The sequence below is a fragment of the Sturnus vulgaris genome, chromosome 8, assembly GCF_052056855.1.
Source record: "Sturnus vulgaris isolate bStuVul1 chromosome 8, bStuVul1.hap1, whole genome shotgun sequence".
Lineage (NCBI taxonomy): Eukaryota > Metazoa > Chordata > Aves > Passeriformes > Sturnidae > Sturnus > Sturnus vulgaris.
Genome location: NC_142250.1, coordinates 1,894,961 through 1,908,292, shown reverse-complemented (window position 1 = coordinate 1,908,292; position 13,332 = coordinate 1,894,961).

The window sequence follows — 13,332 nt, the reverse complement described above, 5'->3', positions numbered from 1 at the left end:
CTAAAGGCTCTCAGCACAGCTAGAGCAGCACGAAGCTGTAGCAAAAAAAGGTTCTTAGACTGAACACTCAAAGTCTTCTCACCCAGGTGGCAATGTAAGGGTGAGATTTTCACACATGAAATCATCAGGGCACATCGCTCTCCATCCCAGGGCTGGGGCTCTGAGGAAAAACTCCTCTGTTCCCAACAGCAACTCCCTGGGCCCCTTGCTGAGCAGAAAACCTCCCTCTATTAAAAGCAAGCTCAGGCATTGTCTGCTCAGTTGGTTACTTGTGCACCGAGGTGCTCAGCACAGGGCATTGGCACGCGTGGGACTGATAAGCCAGAGCACTGATTTGCATTTAGATTTACCATTAAACCATTAGTGAGGAGCTACTGCTGAATGCCTTCAGCCTCACTGCACAGCTGGGCTATTCCATCCACCCCAAAGCCCACCCTCCCCCTCACCTCTGCCAGGCTCCTGTTAATCCTCCACTACCTATTTCCACACACACGGCTGAGAAAACCCTTCCTCCTCAGCTTTGGCAGGTGCAGATCAGGCTCAAGCTGCCACCAACCCAGCACAGCCAGTCAACACGTGAAGGGTGAGCACCCCCATGGGGTGAACAGGAAACCCCAAAATCTTGGGTCCAGCCCAGATGCCACGTGCTTAGGGGAGGGAGGCAGAGCAGCAGCTTGGTAGGAGCTTTGAAGTTAATGAATGAGAGCTGGGAGGGTTGGGAAACCCGGACTGAGTGTCAACTGCACTGGGGGAAGCAAAAGTAATGAAGCAAGGCTCCCTCAGAAGACTGATTGTTTTGGAATCCAGAAGCCAAGGGGAATGGATACAGCAAGCTCAGGAAATTGAAAACAACTTTAGGTAAATACTTCCTCTCATTCCAACACTTGGTCTTTTATCAAAGCTGATTCAGAGCCTGACAGCAGAGCACAAGGCAGCTCTGCTCCATCCTAATGCAAAAGACAGGCCCAGCAGAAGAGAGGTTAGTGGCTAATGGAGCAGAGTCGGGTTCAATTTCCCTGGAAATTACTCGTGGAGGAAAGCCAGGAGACAAGGAGCACCGCTAATGTCCTTCTGCAGCATCACTGCTTCCCCTGCACAGGGCACAGCCCTCACTCGTGCCCTGTGCCCCCCACGGGTCACTCCTGCACCCCAGAGCGAGGGACAGGAGAGCAAAGGGAAGCAGGGAGGGTGTGAGCTGGCAGCAGATTGATGGTGTCAGACAGCAGCACGGCTCCATGGAAGAGTTTTCCCTCCCACCACCACTACTTCCATAGCATCTGATGTCAATCCTCCCTGGCAGTGCAGGTAACCTGCTTTATTAAAAGCAAACCAGCCAGCCATCTATTGAGTCTCTGCCAGCCTGCTGGGTTTTTAGCTGCCACTGGGGGCTTTACCTCCTTTTAGCAGCATCACAGGGGGACTATGGAAAGATGCTTCTCTATCCCAAAGGCACCCTTGGCAAGAGCAGTTCACACGAGGGCTGCTGTACTCCAGGATGTGGCATCTCCACCAGGCTGGGCACCCAGAGGCCGTGTCTGAAGCTCAGTGCCAATAAACAAGCTTGTCTTAAGAGAAAGGTTCGAATCCCTCTCATTTGGGACTCATTAAAGTCAATGGAAAAAAAGCTCTTTTTAGCTTCCTTAGTCTTGGCCACTTAGGTCTCGTGCCAGCCCGAGGTCAGGGTAGTCACTCTAGATTTATGCCAGTCCAGAAAAAGGGAATCCCTTGTGACAGGTCCCAATGAGAAGAGGGGAGAGCTGGCTCCTCTGACCACAAAACTCACTGTCCACACGGCTAAGCCAAGCACTCCTTTTTGACCTCAGGCATCTGAATGCACTGTAATATTCTTCCTCTTTCTCCTCAATAAATCAGTGCTGCCCACTCTGTGTGCAGGCTTTGTACCTTCTTCAAGTTTGAGAGGCCTGTTGATGATTATGAACAATGGGAAGCAAAGCATATATAATTACTAGATCAGTATTAAATAGTAAACAAACCCTTGAAGGCCATCAGTTCTGAAATGGTGGTTCACTTCCTTCAGGCTCAAAAAACATTTTTCTTTAATTTGGCCACATGCTGCTACCAATAGAGTGACTAAAATAAACTCCTCTGCTTTAAGAGGGGTCAGCAAGGAGACAGCATGGGACCCCCTTGTTTGCAGGGATTTCTGCCTACCACACAATCATTCAGGTAGGAAAAGACCTCCAAGATTACGGAGCCCAACTTTCGTCCAATCACCTCTTTGCCAAAAAGAACGCAGCACTAAGTGAAACACTCAGTCATTCCTTGAAAACCTCCAGGAATGGTGACTCCACCACCTCCTCGGGCAGCCCATTCCAATGCTGGGAAACCCTTCGGGTGAAGAAATTCTTTCTGAACTGCCCGTCCTGCCTGTGTCAGTGGACAGGGCGATGGATCAGGGCAAAGCCAGCACAGCCCACGTTTATCCACAGAGGTTTGCCTTTTCCTGAGGGCTCTGGAATGTGTTGGTGAGGAAGGAGCTGCCTCCCACTGGCCCCCCAGCAGTGGGGAACACTGCTTGGCTCTGCACACAACTGTCCCTGCATATTTGGAGCACGGGGCTTTAGTGCAGGGGCTGAAATATCACGCCTATCAGTAGGGCCCTGTGGACAGAAAATAGCAGAGGATCTGGTGGCAGTTTCCTTTCAAGACATACAGGAATAGCAGCACACATCTCTGCTGGATCATGTGGGCTGAATTCCTCAGCTGAACTCCTTCGGCTTTGAATTCTGCAAACCAATTTTTCCCTCCTTGGCTTGTTTGTTGTTTCAGGACCACTAAACTACCAAGAATGGTTTACATTATATAACCACCCTGTCCTTATTGCATTTCGAGGAGGAGACTCTGACAAACAGCCAGATCTAATTTGTTCTTTAAATTGGCTTCTAGGCCAGACAGTCATGCCTTCCAGATGGAAAATCCAGTTGCACTCACCAGCGATATCCCAGTGCATTCAGGTCCCGAATCAGCTCTGTCCAAAGCATGCTCTGGCATGCACTTTGGTTTTTTTACACCCTATGAGAGGCTAATGGTCATTCAGTCCCTGGTGAGGCAGCATTGCTTTTTGTCACCTGTACCAGCTCAGCTGTCAGCTCTGTCCTGCTGTCCTGTTATTTTTCCTAGAAGCCCATCTGACAGCTGCAGCAGCTTTATAACTGCCAGATTTGGAATTGGTCTTCCTGGGAAAGTGCTTTCAGGATGTCTTTTCTCTCTGCTAGGCTTGGCCAACCTTTTCAACACTACCCCAAATCAAAAACAATTTTAGGAAAGCGAGTGCCACGCTGCTTTTGGATTTGGATTCTCTCGTCTCCTGCCAGGACAGAATCAAGAATTCATTCAAGGCTGGTTTAGGTTACAGCCAGAGCACAGCCAGTGGCACGCTGTGCATGGGACACTAACACTGCTGACAGCCACAAGGGGTTAAAATCCTGCCCCTGACAGCCACAAGCCTGGGCTGCCATTTGCTTTGTTAGGGACTTGGTGAGGCAACGTGGCCAGTGCCTTGAGGCAGCCCCAGACGTGGCTGGGAGCTCAGGTTCAGACACAAACTCCATCCCACAGGCAGGCACAGTGCCAGGGGCTGACCCCTTGCAGGGAAGGTGCCCATCATCTTGCAGCAGAGACAGGAGTAATCTGCACAAGAAGGTGGCCTCAAACAGTCTGTGGGTTTCTCTCAGTCCCTGTCACATTTTCTGTCCTTTTTGTTGCAGGGCACGTATAATCCCAGGGCTCTGTGGCTGATGGATAGACAACTTGGTGTTTTTCCCACCAAAGGCCACTCTATTGCTTGGTGGCCTTTGGTGATCAATGAATGCTTTTCATTCTTGGAGCATTCGTCCCTTTTCTCCTCAGGGAAGCAAACATTGCCACTCTAAGTTGCCTTAAGATAAACTGCTGAGAAGGGCCAAAGAAAGAAAGACATGAATAAACAGTCAGCCACAAGGAGTTTCAAGGCAAAGTTATCAAGCCCTTGCTTTGCAAGCCCTGACTCTCATGGTGCCCACGAAGGCATCCTGCCCCAGGTCTGGAAAGGTTCCTGTCAACCAGGACATCACTGTTTGTGTTCAGCACACACCTCCAAGACACATGTGCCATGTGCCATCCAGGGAAAGGCAGTGGATTGTGCTGAGGGTGACCCCAGAAGCCCTTAGGGACACTAATGAGTAAGCCTCCCTCACTCTCAATGCTTTGAAGCTGATAGGAGAACAACCATTCCATTGCAATGACTCTGTGCCCTTCCCAAGCTCTCCCATGTTTTCAGGGGCTCTGTCAGCCTAGCAGCATGCATGGCACCCAAATTAGCTCTGGGAAAAGGTTAAGAACAAGCTTTCTCGGGGCCACCATCCCTGGACAGCCAGAGCTTGCAAGGAAGGCCAGAGGATTATCAGTCGATCTGTGGACGGGCAAGATCCCTCCTGAAAAGCTTTAGTGCAGCCCACGCTGCTCTGAGTGGGTGGACTCACATGGAACAAGCACTGCATCACACAAGGACATGACCACGGTGCTGGCTGGATGGAGAGGCTCAGCCAGGCACGTTTTTCTGTCTGGGAAGAGCCAAGGTGTTGAGCAACACCCAGCAGAGGCAGGCACATGTGCTGCCAGGTCTCCAGGACACAACCTCACCGTGCCCACGCATCTCCGTGTCCCAGCACCTCTTGCAGGGACACACATCGAGCAAAGAAGTGTAAACCACCATCAAATCTGAGTGGTTGCACTTTGCAGCCACTTCAGCTCAGGCCCAAACAACTGCAGGGAGTCCACATTAGCACAGGCAGAGCCGGTGTATTGCTTGAAGGGAGCAGTTTGTTTTGGTTTCACTGCCCTGCCCACACCTCTCTGGAACTGCCCTCTGTTTGTCTGGGATATTTGCAGGCATGCAGTGTTTCCCTGGCTGACTCCACAAGGGACACTCTGGTCCTAACAGGCTCTACCTCTGACTCCTGTGCTGCTGTGGCCAAGTCCTTGGATTCCTCTGTGGAGTAAATCACATATTGTGTGCAAAAGCAGATGTGATAAAAATAACATGTGCAGAAGAACTGACATGTTAAACTATGAGCAATAACTGCAGGTGTGCAAGGGAGCTCCAGGGCTGATGCTCATTGCTCCACTGGATTAAAAAAAAAAAAATTAAAAGTCTGGAGGACCAGGCAGCTACACAGTAGGATCCAAGTCAAATTCAGGCAATAATGAAAAATTAAATTTGTTTTTTGACAAAAGCATATTGCCTGGCTGCACTGCTGTGTCCGTGTCAGACATAGCTCAGAATCAATGAGAATCCTCATGAACACTGCTGGCAAGAGCCTCTAAAAATCCCACTCTGGCCTGGAGCTCCCACCACCACTATTTATATGAATTTGTGTGCAGAATAGTGTGGTCTCAGCAGCAGGCATGTTTATCAATCTGTTCATGCCAAGCTGTTGCCCACCACATGCCAGGGTCACCAGCTCCCTCTTCTTGCTCTGCCTCCATCCAGACAGAGCCAAGTTTGCAGGTTTTTCCACTCCCACCCTACCATGCCAAGAAGCACCTGCTGGGGATCAAACCTTTTTTTCCAATCAGGGAATCCATTTCCTAAGTAGATTTCCTGGGGCTACCCTTCCAAAGAACCACACAAGGGTTGTTGTGAGGAGTGGTGCTGTAAAGTGCAGAGTCACAGAACAAATCCTAGAATGATTTGGACTGGAAGGGACCTCAGAAATCATCTCATCATTCCAACCTCTTCCCATGAGCAGAGACACCTTCCACTAGATCAGGTTGTTTTAAGCCCTGTCCATCTTGGCTTTGAACACTTCCAGGGATGGGACAGCCACAGATTCTAATTACTCTCTAAAGAATTTCTTCCTAATCTAGATCTCTCCTCTTCCAATTTGAAGCCAGACACTAAGCAGTTAAATATTGTTTCTGGTGAAAAAAACAGAGCTGTGCTAACAGCAAGTCAGTCCATCAAGCTGCCTCATGAGGACAAAACCACAATGAATGATCCAAAGAAGTAGTCTTCAATATCCCCTTTTAGCCCTAAGCCAACTAATCTGCACAGTCATGAACTGTACTCAATTCTACAATATACCAGAGGGAGGGATACCTTTCTTGGCAGAGCTGTGTCTCAGTTTACATCACAATTGCAATAAAATCATGTTATCTTCATTTAACTTTGCACAAATCTATCCTACAGTCAAAACCGATGGTCTCACAAAACACACGTTATCAGCTCCAAGTGCCAAAGCAACTTTTCTCCCTCCTTTCTTAGACAAAACACCTTCTTGCCCCAGAAAATGAACACACTACAGGGCTCCTTGCAGGATAAGAGAAACCTGTGCTGTCATCAGAGCATCCAGTACTCTGAAATTGAAAATCCACCCAAATATTTCCCTTGCAGTGAGAAAACAGAACTAAAAAGCTCACCCCAGCAGCGAGCTTGAGCTGACCCCTCAGGGTCTGTCACTTGAACCCGCAGCCATACAGAGGAAACTCCCATTTCTGGGCTCGTTTTCCACCTTTTCCTCACATGAATGATGAGACCCAGACCCAGGTTGTGTTGGGTCACAGGTGCCCAGCTGTCACCCACAGAATCAACTCCTCACCTCAGCAGGACAAGGAGAAAATCGGGGGGCACGTACCTGCCCCAGCATGGCATCTCCTCTCACAGGGAGCAGGGTAGGACCCTCGCCTCCTCCTCAACCCCCCTTCTTGAACTGGGCTGTTCATCACTTCTATTCGTCTCATTCTTCTCTATTTTCCAGCATTTCCCCCCTTCCTTACCTCAGTTTTCCCAAGGTGTCACAACAGCAGGTCTGAAGGGCTGGCTTGAGATGCCAGAACTGGCTGGAAGTTGAGGCACTTCCAGCCTTCCCTCAGCCCCACTGCCATCCCTGGCCATTCCTGTGTTCACATCCCTCACCCCACTGCCATCCCTGGCCATTCCTGTGTTCACACACATCCCTCATCCCCACTGCCATCCTTGGCAATTCCTCCCTCCCCTCACAGACCCCTCTGCCATCCCTGGTCCCCTTCTCAGCCTCAGGATATCTGGATAAACGGGTGCCTGTGCCCAAGGAGCAGCCTGTTCTTCACAGGCACCACTGAGGGCTGTGCTTCACCTCCTCCACCATCCCCGAGGGTTTCACCCATACACAAATGCACCCCCGTGCTCAACACATCCCTCTCTCCACCTCAACCCAAGTTTCACAAAATGACAGTAATGACATTATAAACACTGCCGTTCCTTCCCTCCCACCACCTCCATGTGTTTTCACTTCAGCTAAACAGCAGAAATATTTCCTGGCAGCTGTCTTCAATTGAGGGCAGGGAGGGAGGTGAGCTGCTGGAGAAGAGACCTGTGCAAGGGACACACTCTGGAAACCTCTTCAGAAAGAAAAAAAAAAAAAAACAAAAAAAAAGGAAAGGGAGAAGGAAAGGTGTGATCACTCAGTTTTTGATGTCAATAATGCTAAGGGCAGCCATGGGGAAGGCAGGCAGTGAATACAAGCCCCATTACCTCAGGTTCTGATGGCAAAGCCTGTGCATCGTGACAGCTCCTGCTGCAGCTCCACCGAGGGGAGTCCCCATGCCTGGAGCCAGAGGATCTTCATAATAGGAAGAGAAATGTTGAAGGGAAACTTTTCAGAAACCTGTCTGGAATAGGAGCTCGCTGACAAATCCTTCCAACTGCAAGAAATTGGACGATGGTAAAGATGGTTTGTTGTCTTTCACACGCTGCTTCCCAAGCCTCAGAAACCTGGCAATCTCCTGCATGAGGTGTGCAGAACCTGCTGGCAGCAAGGGGTAGAAAGTGATGCTGTCTTGGCTTTATTTACAGAAGGCAGGTGTTGCAAGCTGAAGATCAGGACTAGAAAAATCAGGGATACAAGGTGGAGGATCGTGATCCAAACCTGCTGCATGTCAGGGAGCACTTGGAGCTGGACAGAAACTCTACAGCTCCTCTCTGGGGACAAGGGCTCATGGCATCACCTTGCTGTGGTCACTGTCCTGCAGCACCAGAGCAGTGTGGTGAGGTATCACCTGTAAGCCTACACCTCACCCCCATTCTCCCCATGCACACACAGTGCTTATTTTTCCTCCCTTCCCATCTGCAGGACGTGAGGTTCTCTTCACTATCACAACACTTCCAGCTGATCCACTTGTGCTTTTTTTTCATAACCTTGCTGAGATATATTAAAAGTAAATAATAAACAACTCAGTGCAAAGCTGTTTTTCATGGCATAACTTCCTGGCTTCCCTTCTCCTTTCTATAATCTCAGATTTCTAGGACCTTGTACCAAAACCCGACATTTATTTACACTTGAAACTCCTGCTCTGTGTAATTGACAGCCATCAGAACCCTGGTGGTTAATCACTCTGCATGAGTTATATTTGCACTTGCATTTTCAGACAGCCCCATTCCTCCTCTGTTGATCCCCTCTTCCATAAAAGCCAGCTCTTTCCAGGCTACTCCAGCATTTATTTTGTTGTACCACAGGCTTGAAGGGCAAATGTGCTATGCAGGTTTCATTATGCCATAAAAAACAGAAATATCTCAACTGGGCACCTGCTTCATTCAATATCCTGCAGAAACCCCTAAATACACTAAAATGTGCATCACAGTTTAAAAAACAGGCAGACACAGCCAACCACATTCATTACTCAGAGATGGGAAAATCCAGAAAAATCCCAATTTTACAATGTCCTCTTTACCTTTCACCTTACTCTAGGCCCCCAGTGCCACGACGGGAGAGGCTGAGCCCCACCTTGCCACAGCAGCTCTTCTCCTCCTTCCTCACAGCAGCCTGCAATCAGGAAGGCTGCTCTTGCTGCCACGCTTCCCGGTGGTCCCAATTAATCCCACGGAGTCACAGAACACAGCACGTCATCAGGAGCCTGCCCGATTCACAGGCAGCAACTGGAAGCCCCAGACACCCTGTATTTATCTGTAAATCAAAGTGAAGCTAAGCAGCTCCCTGGCCCTGACAGCGTTGGTGTGTCTCCCAGAACATTTTACAAATCGCTTCTCTGACATGCTCAGTGTCTTTTCCACGTTGGACAACATGTTTACTCAAGGGTTTCTTCCGAAAAAAAATGCCAAGGACAGCCTGTTGGGACCAGAATAAATTCAAGAGGATATACTGTCCTGTTTTATTTTTTACCCATCAATAGCTATTGTGCTGTTTAAAGAACTCAGAAGAGTTTTGTTACTGGAAAGCTTTTCAACACTTGGATTTCTACTTTTTTTATCCTTCTTTTCCTGCAAAATGCCACTTGCAATTCCACCCCCTCTTTTTTTTTTTTTTTTTGGGGGGTGGGGGTGATTATGCTAAAACTTCTGCTCGAAGGCTTTTGGCCAAATGTTGCCCTCAGATATGCACATTCAACTGCCAGTGAAATTAGTGGCTCGTTTGCATGCAAGTTGGAGGAAGGAATTTGGCTCCATCGGCAACATTTTCTGAGTGGTCACAGAGTGCATGCACACCAATTTTTTGGACCCCTGCTTCAGACACCACTGCCAAGAGGCAGCTAAATTCCCAGACCACCTCAAGCAGCATACCAAAATCATCACACTGGTGCAGGAAGCACACTCGGGCCTGAGCTCTGGAGGGGCTGTGACATATCCCCATGGAATGCCAGCATGGGATCCAGATGTGCTCTCCAGGACCTCACTGCCTTCCTGGTCACAACCCAGCCCAGCTGCAGGTAGGGCCAGCATGGAGGGAAGCTGGTGTTAGGCATTAAAAATGTGCATTGCCCACACATCAAGGATCTTCATGAGGTTCTTGGTGGGCTCATGAGGGATTCACCTAATGTAGGAGCAGCTCCCTTGCTCTCCCACTGGTTACAGATGAGTGTCTCCATGCCCTGCCTGGAGTTATTCCACCAGACATCCACAGGCTCAGATGTCACATCCCATCAGATACCCCCCACAAAAGGCAGAGTGGAAGGAGGATTTTGCTTTCATCCTTCCTGGCATCTGGAAACGTAACAGCTGCTCTTTGATCATCTGCTCCCATCCAGGCTCCTACCTTCCATGTGTGGAGGCAGAAGAAAGGACCTCAAGGGTGGCTCTTCCAGTTGACCCCAGCAGGAAGAACAGGTCACTGTGGCAGACTCGACTTTGTGCCTAAAAGCCAGATGAGACCAAGCTCAGACCTTTCCCACAGACATATGTGCATTTAAATGTGAGCACACGCACTCATTTAAATACATGCAGGCAAACGTAAAATTAACATCCCTCAGCCCTTCTTGATTCTGGTGAAAAGGAATTAGCATGCAAGCCAGCCTTGTGTTGGGATCCTGGCGTGACCAAACCATTTTGGGGAAGCTTGGCTCCTTTCCTATGGCTGTGTCTGCCTGGTGGCCTTCATGGACAAATCTGCTGGTCCACGGAAATTGGGACAGAGGAAGCGACGCTGTGCACGGCTGGTGCCCTTGTTATTTTGGTTAGTGGCAAATTCCAAGATGGGTGGAGGGTGGAAAAATGAACCAGCCCAGCCTTAATCCCTTTTGTTTGTTCAGCTAACAGCATAATCTCCGAATATCCACACAGACAGTTCTTCAGAAAAAGGAGGATAAAGAGCAAAGGATGTTACACGCACGAAACATTTCCAGTCCAAAGGCCTTCCTGGTACTTCTGTCTGTCTGAGTTCCAAACTACTCCATGCTGAGATGGTGTTTTTTCCCCTATGTATCTCTCATCCAGGGCCCAGCCAACATACTTTTCAAACTTGATTTTTCCCTCTCTTGGGTTTTAGGAGCCATCCTGAAATGGGCTGTTCGTAGAGATCTCCCAGGTTAGCTGCTGAGCAGAAGACAAATAAGGCATTTCCAGTCTACAGAATTGAATCCTGATTTTTGTCAACAGGATTTCTTAACACCAGCACCTCCTTCCAGAAACACACAAACAACTCAGTCGTTAAAGCTGCTAAATCTTTCAGTCATACAGTTGACTTTCTCAGCCCTCATCCTGCAGTTCCATGTTCTGTAACAGTCCCACTGACCTCCCTGAAGCTGATCATTGAACAAACACCCCTTGCCATCAACAAGAGCATCAGAAGGTGACTTTGTAGGAACTTACAGACCTGTTGGGATAGTGCAGGACTTCCAGACCTTCTGCCCAGACAGTGCTCACAAGTAGACTGCAACAGCTTCACTTTGATTTTTAACCTGGAAATATTTCTATTCCTCAGTAATCTCTCTACCTCAATAAATGTGAGGGGGAGTTTTTTTGGACTGAACTTGTCCTCTGGCATCCAAGTAGTCCCAGTGGATCTGAACCAAAAGAAACTTCAATTAACTGCTCAACTAAAAGAACAAAAATAATTGCCCCCAAAGGAAGAACCTCTCCAGTGTCGTGGCTACGCAACACAGTGATAAAACTGAGTCAAACTGGTCTCGGTCTCTGTTGACTCCTGAGACCTGGATGGATTTTGTTGCCATCACTTTGAACTGAAGGACACAAAAGACCTCATTTAGTCTCACTTCTTCGTTGCCTGCCATAAAAGCCAGGAAATGCAGTAATATGGCATTTCCAGTGCCATTGCGTTCACTTTGTGCCTGAATTATTTTTATTTCCCAAGGCAAATGGGGAAGCGTGAGACAAGCGTCCGTCCTTAATTCCAAATTTCCTGCCATTGCCCAATTTAAACCATAGATTTAACGTTGTTAGGACAACATTTTCTTCTATATGTGTCTTACTATTGATGTTAAGCACTTACTGTTTATTTCCTACAGCAGCTGGGAACATGGAAACATGTACTGAAAGGACTGAGTCACCTCCCTGTTGTCTCATGCTAGCCTTGCATGGCTCAGCAAGGCCCATTTTTGACTCCAGATTCAGGAGCCCCTCATTGTGGCTGAGCACAGACCTTCAAAGAGAAGAAACAAGTAGCGAGGAGCCCTGCCAGAACGGGGAAGGCCAAACAAACAGCGAGCAGGGATGGACAGCAGACCTTAAATCCCACTGAACACAAGGCAAAGAGCACTGAAGGAAAGGGATCTCCTGCTACTCTGTGTGGTTGGCAGAGCAGCCAGGATTCCAGCTCCTTGTGGAGAACAAGAGCTGGCAAGGATGGGGGAGAGCCTTTATTTCCTCCTCAGTTTGCACCCCCAGCAGCAGCCCCTGGCACCAGCCTGAGGACCCCTCCGTGGACTCAGCTTGGGTTAATGACATCCATCTTCCCTGGGAGCTAGGGATTTGTTGTGGAAACCCTGCCAAAAAGAGCCTGACTTTGGCTTCTCTTCCCAAACATTTGTGGAAAGGCTGCAGAGCATCTGCTAGGGCCCAAAGCTGAAGATAAGCCAAAGGCAAGCAGGGATAGATGTCCCACTAGGATCATAATTCCTGACAGAGATGTGGTGCAGCATCAGACCCTGGGTCCCATGGGTAGGGATGGGCAGAGGATCCTCTTCTTCCTTCCCTCCTTTTTTCCAAAATCTTCCTGCAGAAAAAAAAAAAAAAAAAAAAAAAAAGGAGAAAGGCAAAATCTAAGGGTGAGAGCTCAAGGGTTCCTTGCTGCCCACATCACTTTTGCACGACTCCCCTGGTAAGGAGAGGTAAGCAAGGGTGCGAGGAAAACATAATTACCTTGCTATTTTTTTAGGGAAATAAAGGAAAACAAAGATGGGGGATATGAGACTGCCAGCAGGAAACCAGGTCTTGGCAAAGCGAGGTGTAATGAACAGAAAACACCAGTCCATAGGGCTCTCCACAGGGGCGGTCACAACTGTAATGGAGCCATCAAAAAATTATTGTTTTCCTTACAGTAACACCTCAAGCTCAATTTACAACAAAGAGGAGAGAGCTGTAAAAGAGTTGGAAGTCTCTTCATCCACTGCTGCTTCCCAGGGACTGCATGAGGCCAGTTCAATTTGCACCTTTTATCACCCCCGCCTGTGTTTCACTTGTTTGCAGAACCCTCACCCCTAGGCAATAAAACCAAAATTACTGCAGAAAGCAGGAACTTCTTGCTTGGAATCCAAAGGGGCTTTACCGAGGTGAGAGCTGCCAAAAAGTGCTGTTGGACCCCTCTGCTGCTCTGCCCCAGCAGCCCTGATCCCACTAGCACCCTTCACACAACACTGGAGCACTACAAGATGAGCTCCTCCATTTCCTCAAGTGCCTTGCCATCCACAAATTTCCTTCTGCTTCCACTTGAAAGCCCTAACCTGACAGGAACCTGGAGGCTGAACCTTAAAAAAAAAAAAAATAGATTTTTTCCTACGTCTTACAGAGCCACAGCACCCATTTTGGGTTGAGCCTAAAACACAGGATGTTTACCAGCCCTACTTGGTTTTTCATCCTGCAAGCTTTTCCCCCAGCTTGGCTGC